Source organism: Ambystoma mexicanum, chromosome 12 (assembly GCF_040938575.1).
Source record: "Ambystoma mexicanum isolate Mex_15411 chromosome 12, UKY_AmexF1_1, whole genome shotgun sequence".
In the NCBI taxonomy this organism is placed as follows: domain Eukaryota; kingdom Metazoa; phylum Chordata; class Amphibia; order Caudata; family Ambystomatidae; genus Ambystoma; species Ambystoma mexicanum.
Window position 1 is genome coordinate 1221226929 of NC_090936.1, and position 17078 is coordinate 1221244006.

A 17078-nucleotide genomic window follows, 5' to 3' on the forward strand; every position below is an offset into this window, starting at 1 on the left:
ATCAGTAGTCCTTGCCTTGGGTCTTTGGTCATTCTCGTGTGAGTACCGACCTGCATCCCTGGTATCAGAAGTCCTTGCCTTGTGTCTGCGGTCATTCTTGTGTGAGTTCTGACCCGCAACCCTGGCATTGGTAGTCATTGCCTTGGGTCTGGGGTTATTCTTGTGTGAGTTCTGACCCGAATCCCTTTTATCAGTGGTCCTTGGGTCTGCGGTCATTCTTGTGAGAGTCCTGACCCGCATCCCTGGTATCAGTAGTCCTTGCCTTGGGTCTGGGAACATTCTTGTGTGAGTTCTGGCCTGCATCCCTGGTATCGGTAATCCTTGCCTTGGGTCCGGGGCCATTCTCGTATGTGTTCTGACCTGCATCCCTGGTATCAGTAGTCTTTGCCTTGGGTCTGCGGTCATTCTCATGTGAGTTCTGACCCACATCCCTGGTATCAGAAGTCCTTGCCTTGGGTCTGCTGTCATTCTCGTGGGAGTGCTGACCCGCATCCCTGGTATCAGTAGTCCTTGCCTTGGGTCCACAGACATTCTCGTGTGAGTTCTGACCCACATCCCTAGTATCAGTAGTTCTTGCCTTGTGTCTGCAGTCATTCTTGTTGACCCGCATCCCTGGTATCAGTAGTCCTTGCCTTGGGTCTGCGGTCATTCTTGTGTGAGTTCTGACCCGCATTCATGGTATCAGTACTCCTTGTCTTGGGTCTGCTGTCATTCTCGTGTGAGTTCTAACCCGCATCCCTGGTATCAGTAGTCCTTGCCTTGGGTCTGCGGTCATTCTCGTGTGAGTTCTGACTTGCATCCCTGGTATTAGTAGTACTTGCTTTGGGTTGCGATCATTCTTGTTTGAGTTCTGACCCGCATCCCTGGTATCAGTAGTCCTTGCCTTGGGTCTGCGGTCACTCTCGTGTGAGTTCTGACTTGCATCCCTGGTATTAGTAGTCCTTTCTTTGGGTCTGCGGTCATTCTTGTTTGAGTTCTGACCCGCATCCCTGGTATCAGTAGTCCTTGCCTTGAGTCTGCAGTCATTCTCGTGTGAGTTCTAACCCGCATCCCTGGTATCAGTAGTCCTTGCCTTGGGTCTGCGGTCATTCTTGTGTGAGTTGTGACCCGCATCCCTGGTATCAGTAGTCCTTGCCTTGGGTCTGCGGTCATTATTGTGTGAGTCCTGACCCGCATCCCTGGTATCAGTAGACCTTGCCTTGGGTCTGCGGTCATTCTCGTGGGAGTTCTGACCCGCATTCCTGGTATCAGTAGTCCTTGCCTTGGGTCTGCGGTCATTCTTGTGTGAGTCCTGACCCGCATTCCTGGTATCAGTAGTACTTGCCTTGGGTCTGCGGTCATTCCCGTGTGAGTACTGACCTGCATCCCTGGTATCAGCAGTCCTTGCCTTGGGTCTGCAGTCATTCTATTGTTAGTTCTGACCCGCATCCCTGGTATCAGAAGTCCTTGCCTTGGGTCTGCGGTCATTCTCGTGGAAGTTCTGACCCGCATTCCTGGTATCATTAGTCCTTGCCTTGGGTCTGCGGTCATTCTTGTGTGAGTTCTGACACGCATCCCTGGTATCAGTAGTCCTTGTCTTGGGTCTGCGGTCAATCTCGTGTGATTACTGACCTGCATCCCTGGTATTAGTAGTCTTTGCATTGTGTCTGCGGTCATTCTTGTGTGAGTTCTGACCCGCATCCCTTGCATCAGTGGTTCTTGTGTCTGTGGTCATTCTTGTGTGAGTCCTGACCCGCATCCCTGGTATCAGTAGTCCTTGCCTTGGGTCTGGGGTCATTCTTGTGTGAGTTCTGACCTGCATCCCTGGTATCGGTAGTCCTTGCCTTGGGTCTGGGGCCATTCTCGTATGAGTTCTGACCCGCATCCCTGGTATCAGTAGTCCTTGCCTTGTGTCTGTGGTCATTCTTGTTGACCCACATCCCTGGTATCAGTAGTCCTTGCCTTGGGTCTGCGGTCATTCTTGTGTGAGTTCTTACCCGCATTCCTGGTATCAGTAGCCCTTGCCTGGGGTCTGTGGTCATTCTCGTGTGAGTTCTGACTTGCATCCCTGGTATTAGTAGTACTTGCTTTGGGTCTGCGGTCATTCTTGTTTGAGTTCTGACCCGCATCCCTGGTATCAGTAGTCCTTGCCTTGGGTCTGCGGTCATTCTCATGTGAGTTCTGACTTGCATCCCTGGTATTAGTAGTCCTTTCTTTGGGTCTGCGGTCATTCTTGTTTGAGTTCTGACCCGCATCCCTGGTATCAGTAGTCCTTGCCTTGAGTCTGCAGTCATTCTCGTGTGAGTTCTAACCCGGATCCCTGGAATCAGTAGTCCTTGCCTTGGGTCTGCCGTCATTCTTGTGTGAGTTGTGACCCGCATCCCTGGTATCAGTAGTCCTTGCCTTGGGTCTGCGGTCATTATTGTGTGAGTCCTGACCCGCATCCCTGGTATCAGTAGACCTTGCCTTGGGTCTGCGGTCATTCTCGTGGGAGTTCTGACCCGCATTCCTGGTATCAGTAGTCCTTGCCTTGGGTCGTGGTCATTCTTGTGTGAGTCCTGACCCGCATCCCCGGTATCAGTAGTACTTGCCGTGGGGCTGCGCTCATTCCCGTGTGAGTACTGACCTGCATCCCTGGTATCAGCAGTCCTTGCCTTGGGTCTGCGGTCATTCTATTGTTAGTTCTGACCCCCGCATCCCTGGTATCAGAAGTCCTTGCCTTGGGTCTGCGGTCATTCTTGTGTGAGTTCTGACCCGCATCCTTGGTATCAGTAGTCCTAGCCTTGCATCTACGGTCATTTTTGTGGGATTTCTGACAGGTTCCACTGGTATCAGTAGTCCTTGCCTTGCATCTACGGTCATTCTCGTGGGAGTTCTGACCCGCATCCCTGGTATCAGTAGTCCTTGCCTTGGGTTTGCGGTCATTCTTGTGTGAGTTCTGACCCGCATCCCAGGTGTCAGTAATCCTTACCTTGGATCTGCGGTCATTCTCGTGTTCGTTCTGACCTGCATCCCTGGTATCAGTAGTTCTTGCCTTGGGTGTGCAGTCATTCTCGTGTGAGTTTTGACCTGCATCCCTGGTATCGCTAGTCCTTGCCTTGGTTCTGCGGTCATTCTTGTGTGAGTCCTGACCCGCATCCCTGGTATCAGTAGTACTTGCCTTGGGTCTGCGGTCATTCTCGTGTGAGTACTGACCTGCATCCCTGGTATCAGCAGTCCTTGCCTTGGGTCTGTGGTTATTCTTGTGTGAGTTCTGACCCGCATCCCTGGTATCTGTAGTCCTTGCCTTGGGTCTGCGGTCATTTTCATGGGAGTTCTGACCCGCATTCCTGGTATCATTAGTCCTTGCCTTGGGTCTGTGGTCATTCTTGTGTGAGTCCTGACCTGCATCCCTGCTATCAGTAGTCCTTGCCTTGGGTCTGCGGTCATTCTCGTGTTATTACTGACCTGCATTCCTGGTATCAGTAGTCCTTGCCTTGGGTCTGCGGTCATTCTTGTGTGAGTTCTGACCTGCATCCCTGGTATCAGTAGTCCTTGCCTTGGGTCTGCGTCATTCTTGTGTGAGTTCTGACCCACACCCCTGGTATCAGTAGTTCTTGCCTTGGGTCTGCGGTCATTCTCGTGTGAGTACCAACCTGCATCCCTGGTATCAGGAGTTCTTTTCTTGGGTCTGCGGTCATTCTTGTGTGAGTACTGACCCGTATTCCTGGTATCAGTAGTCCTTGCCTTGGGTCTGCGGTCATTCTCTTGTGAGTTCTGACCCACACCCCTGGTATGAGTAGTCCTTGCATTGGGTCTGCCGTCATTCTTGTGTGAGTTCTGACCCGCATCCCTGGTAACAGTAGTCCTTCCCTTGGGTCTGCGGTCATTCTCGTGTGAGTTCTGACCCGCATCCCTGGTATCAGTAGTCATTGCCTGGGGTCTGCGATCATTCTTGTGTGAGTTTTGACCCGCATCTCTGGTATCGATAGTCCTTGCCTTGGGTCTGCAGTGATTCTTGTGTGAGTTCTGACCTGCATCCCTGGTATCAGTAGTCCTTGCCTTGGGTCTTCGGTCATTCTCGTGTGAGTACCTTCCTTCATCCCTGGTATCAGTAGTCCTTGCCTTGTGTCTGCGGTCATTCTTGTGTGAGTTCTGACCCGAAACCCTGGTATTGGTAGTCCTTGCCTTGGGTCTGGGGTTATTCTTGTGTGAGTTCTGACCCGCATCCCTGGTATCAGTGGTCCTTGGGTCTGCGGTCATTCTTGTGAGAGTCCTGACCCGCATCCCTGGTATCAGTATTCCTTGGCTTGGGTCTGGGAACATTCTTGTGTGAGTTCTGACCTGCATCCCTGGTATCGGTAATCCTTGCCTTGGGTCTGGGGCCATTCTCGTATGAGTTCTGACCTGCATTCCTGGTATCAGTAGTCTTTGCCTTGGGTCTGCGGTCATTCTCATGTGAGTTCTGACCCGCATCCCTGGTATCAGTAGTCCTTGCCTTGGGTCTGCTGTCATTCTCATGGGAATGCTGACCCACATCCCTGATATCAGTAGTCCTTGCCTTGGGTCTATAGCCATTCTCGTGTGAGTTCTGACCCCACATCCCTGGTATCAGTAGTTCTTGCCTTATGTCTGCAGTCATTCTTGTTGACCCGCATCCCTGGTATCAGTAGTCCTTGCCTTGGGTCTGCGGTCATTCTTGTGTGAGTTCTGACCCGCATCCCTGGTAACAGTAGTCCTTCCCTTGGGTCTGCGGTCATTCTCGTGTGAGTTCTGACCCGCATCCCTGGTATCAGTAGTCATTGCCTTGGGTCTGCGGTCATTCTTGTGTGAACTTTGACCCACATCCCTTGTATCGATAGTCCTTGCCTTGGGTCTGCAGTGATTCTTGTGTGAGTACCGACCTGCATCCCTGGTATCAGTAGTCCTTGCCTTGTGTCTGCGGTCATTCTTGTGTGAATTCTGACCCGAAACCCTGGTATTGGTAGTCCTTGCCTTGGGTCTGGGGTTATTCTTGTGTGAGTTCTGACCCGCATCCCTGGTATCAGTGGTCCTTGGGTCTGCGGTCATTCTTGTGAGAGTCCTGACCTGCATCCCTGGTATCAGTAGTCCTTGGCTTGGGTCTGGGAACATTCTTGTGTGAGTTCTGACCTGCATCCCTGGTATCGGTAATCCTTGCCTTGGGTCTGGGGCCATTTTCGTATGAGTTCTGACCTGCATCCCTGGTATCAGTAGTCTTTGCCTTGGGTCTGCGGTCATTCTCATGTGAGTTCTGACCCGCATCCCTGGTATCAGTAGTCCTTGCCTTGGGTCTGCTGTCATTCTCGTGGGAATGCTGACCCACATCCCTGATATCAGTAGTCCTTGCCTTGGGTCTACAGCCATTCTCGTGTGAGTTCTGAACCCACATCCCTGGTATCAGTAGTTCTTGCCTTTTGTCTGCAGTCATTCTTGTTGACCCGCATCCCTGGTATCAGTAGTCCTTGCCTTGGGTCTGCAGTCATTCTTGTGTGAGTTCTGACCCGCATCCCTGGTGTCAGTAGCCCTTGCCTTGGATCTGCAGTCATTCTCGTGTGAGTTCTGACCCGCATCCCTGGTATCAGTAGTCCTTGCCTTGGGTCTGCGGTCATTCTTGTGTGAGTTCTGACCCGCATCGCTGGTATAAGTAGTCCTTGCCTTGGGTCTGCAGTCATTATTGTGTGAGTCCTGACCCGCATCCCTGGTATCAGTAGACCTTGCCTTGGTTCTGCGGTCATTCTCGTGGGAGTTCTGACCCGCATTCCTGGTATCAGTAGTCCTTGCCTTGGGTCTGCGGTCATTTTGTGTGAGTCCTGACCCGCATCCCTGGTATCAGTAGTACTTGCCTTGGGTCTGCGGTCATTCTCGTGTGAGTACTGACCTGCATCCCTGGTATCAGCAGTCCTAGCCTTGGGTCTGTGGTCATTCTTGTGTGAGTTCTGACCCGCATCCCTGGTATCAGAAGTCCTTGCCTTGGGTCTGCGGTCATTCTCGTGGGAGTTCTGACCCGCATCCCTGGTATCAGTTGTCCTTGCCTTGCATCTACAGTCATTCTCGTGGGAGTTCTGACCCGCATCCCTGATATCAGTAGTACCGCAATACCATCCCTGGTATTGGTAGTCCTTGCCTTGGGTCTGGGGTTATTCTTGGGTGAGTTCTGACCCGCATCCCTTGCATCAGTGGTCTTTGGGTCTGCGGTCATTCTTGTGTGAGTCCTGACCCGCATCCCTGGTATCAGTAGTCCTTGCCTTGGGTCTGGGGTCATTCTCGTATGAGTTCTGACCCGCATCCCTGGTATCAGTAGTCCTTGCCTTGTGTCTGTGGTCATTCTCGTGGGAGTGCTGACCCGCATCCCTGGTATCAGTAGTCTTTGCCTTGGGTCTGCAGTCATTCTTGTGTGAGTTCTGGCCCACATCCCTGGTATCAGTAGTCCTTGCCTTGGGTCTGCGTTCATTCTCGTCGGAGTTCTGACCCGCACCCCTGGTATCAGTAGTCCTTGCCTTGGGTCTGCAGTCATTCTTGAGTGAGTTCTGACCCGCATCCCTGGTATCAGGAGTTCTTGCCTTGGGTCAGCGGTCATTCTCGTGGGAGTTCTGACCCGCATCACTGGTATCAGTAGTCCTTGCCTTGCATCTACGGCCATTCTTGTGGGAGTTCTGACCCGCATCCCTGGTATCAGTAGTCCTTGCCTTGCATCTACAGTCATTCTCGTGGGAGTTCTGACCCGCATCCCTGGTATCAGTAGTCCTTGCCTTGGGTCTGTGGTCATTATTGTGTGAGTTCTGACCTGCATCCCAGGTATCAGTAGTCCTTACCTTGGGTCTGCGGTCATTCTCGTGTTCGTTCTGACCTGCATCCCTGGTATTAGTAGTTCGTGCCTTGGGTGTGCGGTCATTCTCGTGTTCGTTCTGACCTCCATCGATGGTATCAGCAGTCATTGCCTTGGGTCTGCGGTCATTCTTGTGTGAGTTCTGACCCGCATCCCTGGTATCAGAAGTCCTTGCCTTGGGTCTGCAGTCATTCTCGTGGGAGTTCTGACCCGCATTCCTGGTATCATTAGACCTTGCCTTGGGTCTGCTGTCATTCTTGTGTGAGTTCTGACCCGCATCCTTGGTATTAGTAGTCCTTGTCTTGGGTCTGCGGTCATTCACGTGTGATTACTGACCTGCATCCCTGGTATTAGTAGTCCTTGCCTTGTGTCTGCGGTCATTCTTGTGTGAGTTCTGACCCGCATCCCTGGTATCAGTAGTCCTTGCCTTGGGTCTGCGGTCATTCTCGTGTGAGTTCTGACTTGCATCCCTGGTATTAGTAGTACTTGCTTTGGGTCTGCGATCATTCTTGTTTGAGTTCTGACCCGCATCCCTGGTATCAGTAGTCCTTGCGTTGGGTCTGCGGTCATTCTCGTGTGAGTTCTGACTTGCATCCCTGGTATTAGTAGTCCTTTCTTTGGATCTGCGGTCATTCTTGTGTGAGTTCTGACCCGCATCCCTGGTATCAGTAGTCCTTGCCTTGAGTCTGCAGTCATTCTCGTGTGAGTTCTAACCCGCATCCATGGTATCAGTAGTCCTTGCCTTGGGTCTGCGGTCATTCTTGTGTGAGTCTTGACCCGCATCCCTGGTATCAGTAGACCTTGCCTTGGGTCTGCGGTCATTCTCGTGGGAGTTCTGACCCGCATTCCTGGTATCAGTAGTCCTTGCTTTGGGTCTGCGGTCATTCTTGTGTGAGTCCTGACCCGCATTCCTGGTATCAGTAGTACTTGCCTTGGGTCTGCGGTCATTCCCGTGTGAGTACTGACCTGCATCCCTGGTATCAGCAGTCCTTGCCTTGGGTCTGCAGTCATTCTATTGTTAGTTCTGACCCGCATCCCTGGTATCAGAAGTCCTTGCCTTGGGTCTGCGGTCATTCTCGTGGGAGTTCTGACCCGCATTCCTGGTATCATTAGTCCTTGCCTTGGGTCTGCGGTCATTCTTGTGTGAGTTCTGACACGCATCCTTGGTATCAGTAGTCCTTGTCTTGGGTCTGCGGTCATTCTCGTGTGATTACTGACCTGCATCCCTGGTATTAGTAGTCTTTGCATTGTGTCTGCGGTCATTCTTGTGTGAGTTCTGACCCGCATCCCTTGCATCAGTGGTTCTTGTGTCTGCGGTCATTCTTGTGTGAGTCCTGACCCGCATCCCTGGTATCAGTAGTCCTTGCCTTGGGTCTGGGGTCATTCTTGTGTGAGTTCTGACCTGCATCCCTGGTATCGGTAGTCCTTGCCTTGGGTCTGGGGCCATTCTCGTATGAGTTCTGACCCGCATCCCTGGTATCAGTAGTCCTTGCCTTGTGTCTGTGGTCATTCTTGTTGACCCACATCCCTGGTATCAGTAGTCCTTGCCTTGGGTCTGCGGTCATTGTGTGAGTTCTGACCCGCATTCATGGTATCAGTAGCCCTTGCCTGGGGTCTGTGGTCATTCTCGTGTGAGTTCTGACTTGCATCCCTTGTATTAGTAGTACTTGCTTTGGGTCTGCGGTCATTCTTGTTTGAGTTCTGACCCGCATCCCTGGTATCAGTAGTCCTTGCCTTGGGTCTGCGGTCATTCTCGTGTGAGTTCTGACTTGCATCCCTGGTATTAGTAGTCCTTTCTTTCGGTCTGCGGTCATTCTTGTTTGAGTTCTGACCCGCATCCCTGGTATCAGTAGTCCTTGCCTTGAGTCTGCAGTCATTCTCGTGTGAGTTCTAACCCGGATCCCTGGTATCAGTAGTCCTTGCCTTGGGTCTGCGGTCATTCCTGTGTGAGTTGTAACCCGCATCCCTGGTATCAGTAGTCCTTGCCTTGGGTCTGCGGTCATTATTGTGTGAGTCCTGACCCGCATCCCTGGTATCAGTAGACCTTGCCTTGGGTCTGCGGTCATTCTCGTGGGAGTTCTGACCCGCATCACTGGTATCAGTAGTCCTTGCCTTGCATCTACGGCCATTCTTGTGGGAGTTCTGACCCGCATCCCTGGTATCAGTAGTCCTTGCCTTGCATCTACAGTCATTCTCGTGGGAGTTCTGACCCGCATCCCTGGTATCAGTAGTCCTTGCTTTGGGTCTGTGGTCATTATTGTGTGAGTTCTGACCTGCATCCCAGGTATCAGTAGTCCTTACCTTGGGTCTGCGGTTATTCTCGTGTTCGTTCTGACCTGCATCCCTGGTATCAGTAGTTCGTGCCTTGGGTGTGCGGTCATTCTCGTGTTCGTTCTGACCTGCATCGATGGTATCAGCAGTCATTGCCTTGGGTCTGCGGTCATTCTTGTGTGATTTCTGACCCGCATCCCTGGTATCAGAAGTCCTTGCCTTGGGTCTGCAGTCATTCTCGTGTGAGTTCTGACTTGCATCCCTGGTATTAGTAGTCCTTTCTTTGGGTCTGCGGTCATTCTTGTTTGAGTTCTGACCCGCATCCCTGGTATCAGTTGTCCTTGCCTTGAGTCTGCAGTCATTCTCGTGTGAGTTCTAACCCGGATCCCTGGTATCAGTAGTCCTTGCCTTGGGTCTGCGGTCATTCCTGTGTGAGTTGTAACCCGCATCCCTGGTATCAGTAGTCCTTGCCTTGGGTCTGCGGTCATTCTCGTGGGAGTTCTGACCCGCATTCCTGGTATCAGGAGTCCTTGCCTTGGGTCGCCGTCATTCTTGTGTGAGTCCTGACCCGCATCCCCGGTATCAGTAGTACTTGCCGTGGGTCTGCGCTCATTCCCGTGTGAGTACTGACCTGCATCCCTGGTATCAGCAGTCCTTGCCTTGGGTCTGCGGTCATTCTATTTTTAGTTCTGACCCGCATCCCTGGTATCAGAAGTTCTTGCCTTGGGTCTGCGGTCATTCTCGTGGGAGTTCTGACCCGCATTCCTGGTATCATTAGTCCTTGCCTTGGGTCTGCGGTCATTCTTGTGTGAGTTCTGACCCGCATCCTTGGTATCAGTAGTCCTAGCCTTGCATCTACGGTCATTTTTGTGGGATTTCTGACAGGCATCCCTGGTATCAGTAGTCCTTGCCTTGCATCTACGGTCATTCTCGTGGGAGTTCTGACCCGCATCCCTGGTATCAGTAGTCCTTGCCTTGGGTTTGCGGTCATTCTTGTGTGAGTTCTGACCCGCATCCCAGGTATCAGTAATCCTTACCTTGGATCTGCGGTCATTCTCGTGTTCATTCTGACCTGCATCCCTGGTATCAGTAGTCCTTGCCTTGGGTGTGCGGTCATTCTCGTGTGAGTTCTGACCTGCATCCCTGGTATCGCTAGTCCTTGCCTTGGTTCTGCGGTCATTCTTGTGTGAGTCCTGACCCGCATCCCTGGTATCAGTAGTACTTGCCTTGGGTCTGCGGTCATTCTCGTGTGAGTACTGACCTGCATCCCTAGTATCAGCAGTCCTTGCCTTGGGTCTGTGGTTATTCTTGTGTGAGTTCTGACCCGCATCCCTGGTATCTGTAGTCCTTGCCTTGGGTCTGCGGTCATTTTCATGGGAGTTCTGACCCGCATTCCTGGTATCATTAGTCCTTGCCTTGGGTCTGTGGTCATTCTTGTGTGAGTCCTGACCTGCATCCCTGCTATCAGTAGTCCTTGCCTTGGGTCTGCGGTCATTCTCGTGTTATTACTGACCTGCATTCCTGGTATCAGTAGTCCTTGCCTTGGGTCTGCGGTCATTCTTGTGTGAGTTCTGACCTGCATCCCTGGTATCAGTAGTCCTTGCCTTGGGTCTGCGTCATTCTTGTGTGAGTTCTGACCCACACCCCTGGTATCAGTAGTTCTTGCCTTGGGTCTGTGGTCATTCTCGTGTGAGTACCAACCTGCATCCCTGGTATCAGTAGTTCTTGTCTTGGGTCTGCGGTCATTCTTGTGTAAGTACTGACCCGTATTCCTGGTATCAGTAGTCCTTGCCTTGGGTCTGCGGTCATTCTCGTGTGAGTTCTGACCCGCATCCCTGGTATCAGTAGTCATTGCCTTGGGTCTGCGGTCATTCTTGTGTGAGTTTTGACCCGCATCTCTGGTATCGATAGTCCTTGCCTTGGGTCTGCAGTGATTCTTGTGTGAGTTCTGACCTGCATCCCTGGTATCAGTAGTCCTTGCCTTGGGTCTTCGGTCATTCTCGTGTGATTACTGACCTGCATCCCTGGTATTAGTAGTCTTTGCATTGTGTCTGCGGTCATTCTTGTGTGAGTTCTGACCCGCATCCCTTGCATCAGTGGTTCTTGTGTCTGTGGTCATTCTTGTGTGAGTCCTGACCCGCATCCCTGGTATCAGTAGTCCTTGCCTTGGGTCTGGGGTCATTCTTGTGTGAGTTCTGACCTGCATCCCTGGTATCGGTAGTCCTTGCCTTGGGTCTGGGGCCATTCTCGTATGAGTTCTGACCCGCATCCCATGTATCAGTAGTCCTTGCCTTGTGTCTGTGGTCATTCTTGTTGACCCACATCCCTGGTATCAGTAGTCCTTGCCTTGGGTCTGCGGTCATTCTTGTGTGAGTTCTGACCCGCATTCATGGTATCAGTAGCCCTTGCCTGGGGTCTGTGGTCATTCTCGTGTGAGTTCTGTCTTGCATCCCTGGTATTAGTAGTACTTGCTTTGGGTCTGCGGTCATTCTTGTTTGAGTTCTGACCCGCATCCCTGGTATCAGTAGTCCTTGCCTTGGGTCTGCGGTCATTCTCGTGTGAGTTCTGACTTGCATCCCTGGTATTAGTAGTCCTTTCTTTGGGTCTGCGGTCATTCTTGTTTGAGTTCTGACCCGCATACCTGGTATCAGTAGTCCTTGCCTTGAGTCTGCAGTCATTCTCATGTGAGTTCTAACCCGGATCCCTGGTATCAGTAGTCCTTGCCTTGGGTCTGCGGTCATTCTTGTGTGAGTTGTGACCCGCATCCCTGGTATCAGTAGTCCTTGCCTTGGGTCTGCGGTCATTATTGTGTGAGTCCTGACCCGCATCCCTGGTATCAGTAGACCTTGCCTTGGGTCTGCGGTCATTCTCGTGGGAGTTCTGACCCGCATTCCTGTTATCAGTAGTCCTTGCCTTGGGTCGCGGTCATTCTTGTGTGAGTCCTGACCCGCATCCCCGGTATCAGTAGTACTTGCCGTGGGTCTGCGCTCATTCCCGTGTGAGTACTGACCTGCATCCCTGGTATCAGCAGTCCTTGCCTTGGGTCTGCGGTCATTCTATTGTTAGTTCTGACCCGCATCCCTGGTATCAGAAGTCCTTGCCTTGGGTCTGCGGTCATTCTCGTGGGAGTTCTGACCCGCATTCCTGGTATCATTAGTCCTTGCCTTGGGTCTGCGGTCATTCTTGTGTGAGTTCTGACCCGCATCCTTGGTTTCAGTAGTCCTAGCCTTGCATCTACGGTCATTTTTGTGGGATTTCTAACAGGCATCCCTGGTATCAGTAGTCCTTGCCTTGCATCTACGGTCATTCTCGTGAGAGTTCTGACCCGCATCCCTGGTATCAGTAGTCCTTGCCTTGGGTTTGCGGTCATTCTTGTGTGAGTTCTGACCCGCATCCCAGGTGTCAGTAACCCTTACCTTGGATCTGCGGTCATTCTCGTGTTCGTTCTGACCTGCATCCCTGGTATCAGTAGTTCTTGCCTTGGGTGTGCGGTCATTCTCGTGTGAGTTCTGACCTGCATCCCTGGTATCGCTAGTCCTTGCCTTGGTTCTGCGGTCATTCTTGTGTGAGTCCTGACCCGCATCCCTGGTATCAGTAGTACTTGCCTTGGGTCTGCGGTCATCCTCGTGTGAGTACTGACCTGCATCCCTGGTATCAGCAGTCCTTGCCTTGGGTCTGTGGTTATTCTTGTGTGAGTTCTGACCCACATCCCTGGTATCTGTAGTCCTTGCCTTGGGTCTGCGGTCATTTTCATGGGAGTTCTGACCCGCATTCCTGGTATCATTAGTCCTTGCCTTGGGTCTGCGGTCATTCTTGTGCGAGTTCTGACCTGCATCCCTGGTATCAGTAGTCCTTGCCTTGGGTCTGCGTCATTCTTGTGTGAGTTCTGACCCACACCCCTGGTATCAGTAGTTCTTGCCTTGGGTCTGCGGTCATTCTCGTGTGAGTACCAACCTGCATCCCTGGTATCAGTAGTTCTTGTCTTGGGTCTGCGGTCATTCTTGTGTGAGTACTGACCCGTATTCCTGGTATCAGTAGTCCTTGCCTTGGGTCTGCGGTCATTCTCTTGTGAGTTCTGACCCACACCCCTGGTATGAGTAGTCCTTGCATTGGGTCTGCCGTCATTCTTGTGTGAGTTCTGACCCGCATCCCTGGCAACAGTAGTCTTTCCCTTGGGTCTGCGGTCATTCTCGTGTGAGTTCTGACCCGCATCCCTGGTATCAGTAGTCATTGCCTTGGGTCTGCGATCATTCTTGTGTGAGTTTTGACCCGCATCTCTGGTATCGATAGTCCTTGCCTTGGGTCTGCAGTGATTCTTGTGTGAGTTCTGACCTGCATCCCTGGTATCAGTAGTCCTTGCCTTGGGTCTTCGGTCATTCTCGTGTGAGTACCTTCCTTCATCCCTGGTATCAGTAGTCCTTGCCTTGTGTCTGCGGTCATTCTTGTGTGAGTTCTGACCCGAAACCCTGGTATTGGTAGTCCTTGCCTTGGGTCTGGGGTTATTCTTGTGTGAGTTCTGACCCGCATCCCTGGTATCAGTGGTCCTTGGGTCTGCGGTCATTCTTGTGAGAGTCCTGACCCGCATCCCTGGTATCAGTATTGCTTGGCTTGGGTCTGGGAACATTCTTGTGTGAGTTCTGACCTGCATCCCTGGTATCGGTAATCCTTGCCTTGGGTCTGGGGCCATTCTCATATGAGTTCTGACCTGCATTCCTGGTATCAGTAGTCTTTGCCTTGGGTCTGCGGTCATTCTCATGTGAGTTCTGACCCGCATCCCTGGTATCAGTAGTCCTTGCCTTGGGTCTGCTGTCATTCTCATGGGAATGCTGACCCACATCCCTGATATCAGTAGTCCTTGCCTTGGGTCTATAGCCATTCTCGTGTGAGTTCTGACCCCACATCCCTGGTATCAGTAGTTCTTGCCTTATGTCTGCAGTCATTCTTGTTGACCCGCATCCCTGGTATCAGTAGTCCTTGCCTTGGGTCTGCGGTCATTCTTGTGTGAGTTCTGGCCCGCATCCCTGGTAACAGTAGTCCTTCCCTTGGGTCTGCGGTCATTCTCGTGTGAGTTCTGACCCGCATCCCTGGTATCAGTAGTCATTGCCTTGGGTCTGCGGTCATTCTTGTGTGAGTTTTGACCCACATCCCTTGTATCGATAGTCCTTGCCTTGGGTCTGCAGTGATTCTTGTGTGAGTACTGACCTGCATCCCTGGTATCAGTAGTCCTTGCCTTGTGTCTGCGGTCATTCTTGTGTGAATTCTGACCCGAAACCCTGGTATTGGTAGTCCTTGCCTTGGGTCTGGGGTTATTCTTGTGTGAGTTCTGACCCGCATCCCTGGTATCAGTGGTCCTTGGGTCTGCGGTCATTCTTGTGAGAGTCCTGACCTGCATCCCTGGTATCAGTAGTCCTTGGCTTGGGTCTGGGAACATTCTTGTGTGAGTTCTGACCTGCATCCCTGGTATCGGTAATCCTTGCCTTGGGTCTGGGGCCATTCTCGTATGAGTTCTGACCTGCATCCCTGGTATCAGTAGTCTTTGCCTTGGGTCTGCGGTCATTCTCATGTGAGTTCTGACCCGCATCCCTGGTATCAGTAGTCCTTGCCTTGGGTCTGCTGTCATTCTCGTGGGAATGCTGACCCACATCCCTGATATCAGTAGTCCTTGCCTTGGGTCTACAGCCATTCTCGTGTGAGTTCTGACCCCACATCCCTGGTATCAGTAGTTCTTGCCTTTTGTCTGCAGTCATTCTTGTTGACCCGCATCCCTGGTATCAGTAGCCCTTGCCTTGGGTCTGCAGTCATTCTTGTGTGAGTTCTGACCCGCATCCCTGGTATCAGTAGCCCTTGCCTTGGATCTGCAGTCATTCTCGTGTGAGTTCTGACCCGCATCCATGGTATCAGTAGTCCTTGCCTTGGGTCTGCGTTCATTCTTGTGTGAGTTCTGACCCGCATCGCTGGTATCAGTAGTCCTTGCCTTGGGTCTGCAGTCATTATTGTGTGAGTCCTGACCCGCATCCCTGGTATCAGTAGACCTTGCCTTGGTTCTGCGGTCATTCTCGTGGGAGTTCTGACCCGCATTCCTGGTATCAGTAGTCCTTGCCTTGGGTCTGCGGTCATTTTGTGTGAGTCCTGACCCGCATACCTGGTATCAGTAGTACTTGCCTTGGGTCTGCGGTCATTCTCGTGTGAGTACTGACCTGCATCCCTGGTATCAGCAGTCCTAGCCTTGGGTCTGTGGTCATTCTTGTGTGAGTTCTGACCCGCATCCCTGGTATCAGAAGTCCTTGCCTTGGGTCTGCGGTCATTCTCGTGGGAGTTCTGACCCGCATCCCTGGTATCAGTTGTCCTTGCCTTGCATCTACAGTCATTCTCGTGGGAGTTCTGACCCGCATCCCTGATATCAGTAGTACCGCAATACCATCCCTGGTATTGGTAGTCCTTGCCTTGGGTCTGGGGTTATTCTTGGGTGAGTTCTGACCCGCATCCCTTGCATCAGTGGTCCTTGGGTCTGCGGTCATTCTTGTGTGAGTCCTGACCCGCATCCCTGGTATCAGTAGTCCTTGCCTTGGGTCTGGGGTCATTCTCGTATGAGTTCTGACCCGCATCCCTGGTATCAGTAGTCCTTGCCTTGTGTCTGTGGTCATTCTCGTGGGAGTGCTGACCCGCATCCCTGGTATCAGTAGTCTTTGCCTTGGGTCTGCAGTCATTCTTGTGTGAGTTCTGGCCCGCATCCCTGGTATCAGTAGTCCTTGCCTTGGGTCTGCGTTCATTCTCGTGGGAGTTCTGACCCGCACCCCTGGTATCAGTAGTCCTTGCCTTGGGTCTGCAGTCATTCTTGAGTGAGTTCTGACCCGCATCCCTGGTATCAGTAGTTCTTGCCTTGGGTCAGCGGTCATTCTCGTGGGAGTTCTGACCCGCATCACTGGTATCAGTAGTCCTAGCCTTGCATCTACAGCCATTCTTGTGGGAGTTCTGACCCCCATCCCTGGTATCAGTAGTCCTTGCCTTGGGTCTGTGGTCATTATTGTGTGAGTTCTGACCTGCATCCCAGGTATCAGTAGTCCTTACCTTGGGTCTGCGGTCATTCTCGTGTTCGTTCTGACCTGCATCCCTGGTATCAGTAGTTCGTGCCTTGGGTGTGCGGTCATTCTCGTGTTCGTTCTGACCTGCATCGATGGTATCAGCAGTCATTGCCTTGGGTCTGCGGTCATTCTTGTGTGAGTTCTGACCCGCATCCCTGGTATCAGAAGTCCTTGCCTTGGGTCTGCAGTCATTCTCGTGGGAGTTCTGACCCGCATTCCTGGTATCATTAGACCTTGCCTTGGGTCTGCTGTCATTCTTGTGTGAGTTCTGACCCGCATCCTTGGTATCAGTAGTCCTTGTCTTGGGTCTGCGGTCATTCACGTGTGATTACTGACCTGCATCCCTGGTATTAGTAGTCCTTGCCTTGTGTCTGCGGTCATTCTTGTGTGAGTTCTGACCCGCATCCCTGGTATCAGTAGTCCTTGCCTTGGGTCTGCGGTCATTCTCGTGTGAGTTCTGACTTGCATCCCTGGTATTAGTAGTACTTGCTTTGGGTCTGCGATCATTCTTGTTTGAGTTCTGACCCGCATCCCTGGTATCAGTAGTCCTTGCCTTGGGTCTGCGGTCATTCTCGTGTGAGTTCTGACTTGCATCCCTGGTATTAGTAGTCCTTTCTTTGGGTCTGCGGTCATTCTTGCTTGAGTTCTGACCCGCATCCCTGGTATCAGTAGTCCTTGCCTTGGGTCTGCGGTCATTCTTGTGTGAGTCCTGACCCGCATCCCTGGTATCAGGAGACCTTGCCTTGGGTCTGCGGTCATTCTCGTGGGAGTTCTGACCCGCATTCCTGGTATCAGTAGTCCTTGCCTTGGGTCTGCGGTCATTCTTGTGTGAGTCCTGACCCGCATTCCTGGTATCAGTAGTACTTGCCTTGGGTCTGCGGTCATTCCCGTGTGAGTACTGACTTGCATCCCTGGTATCA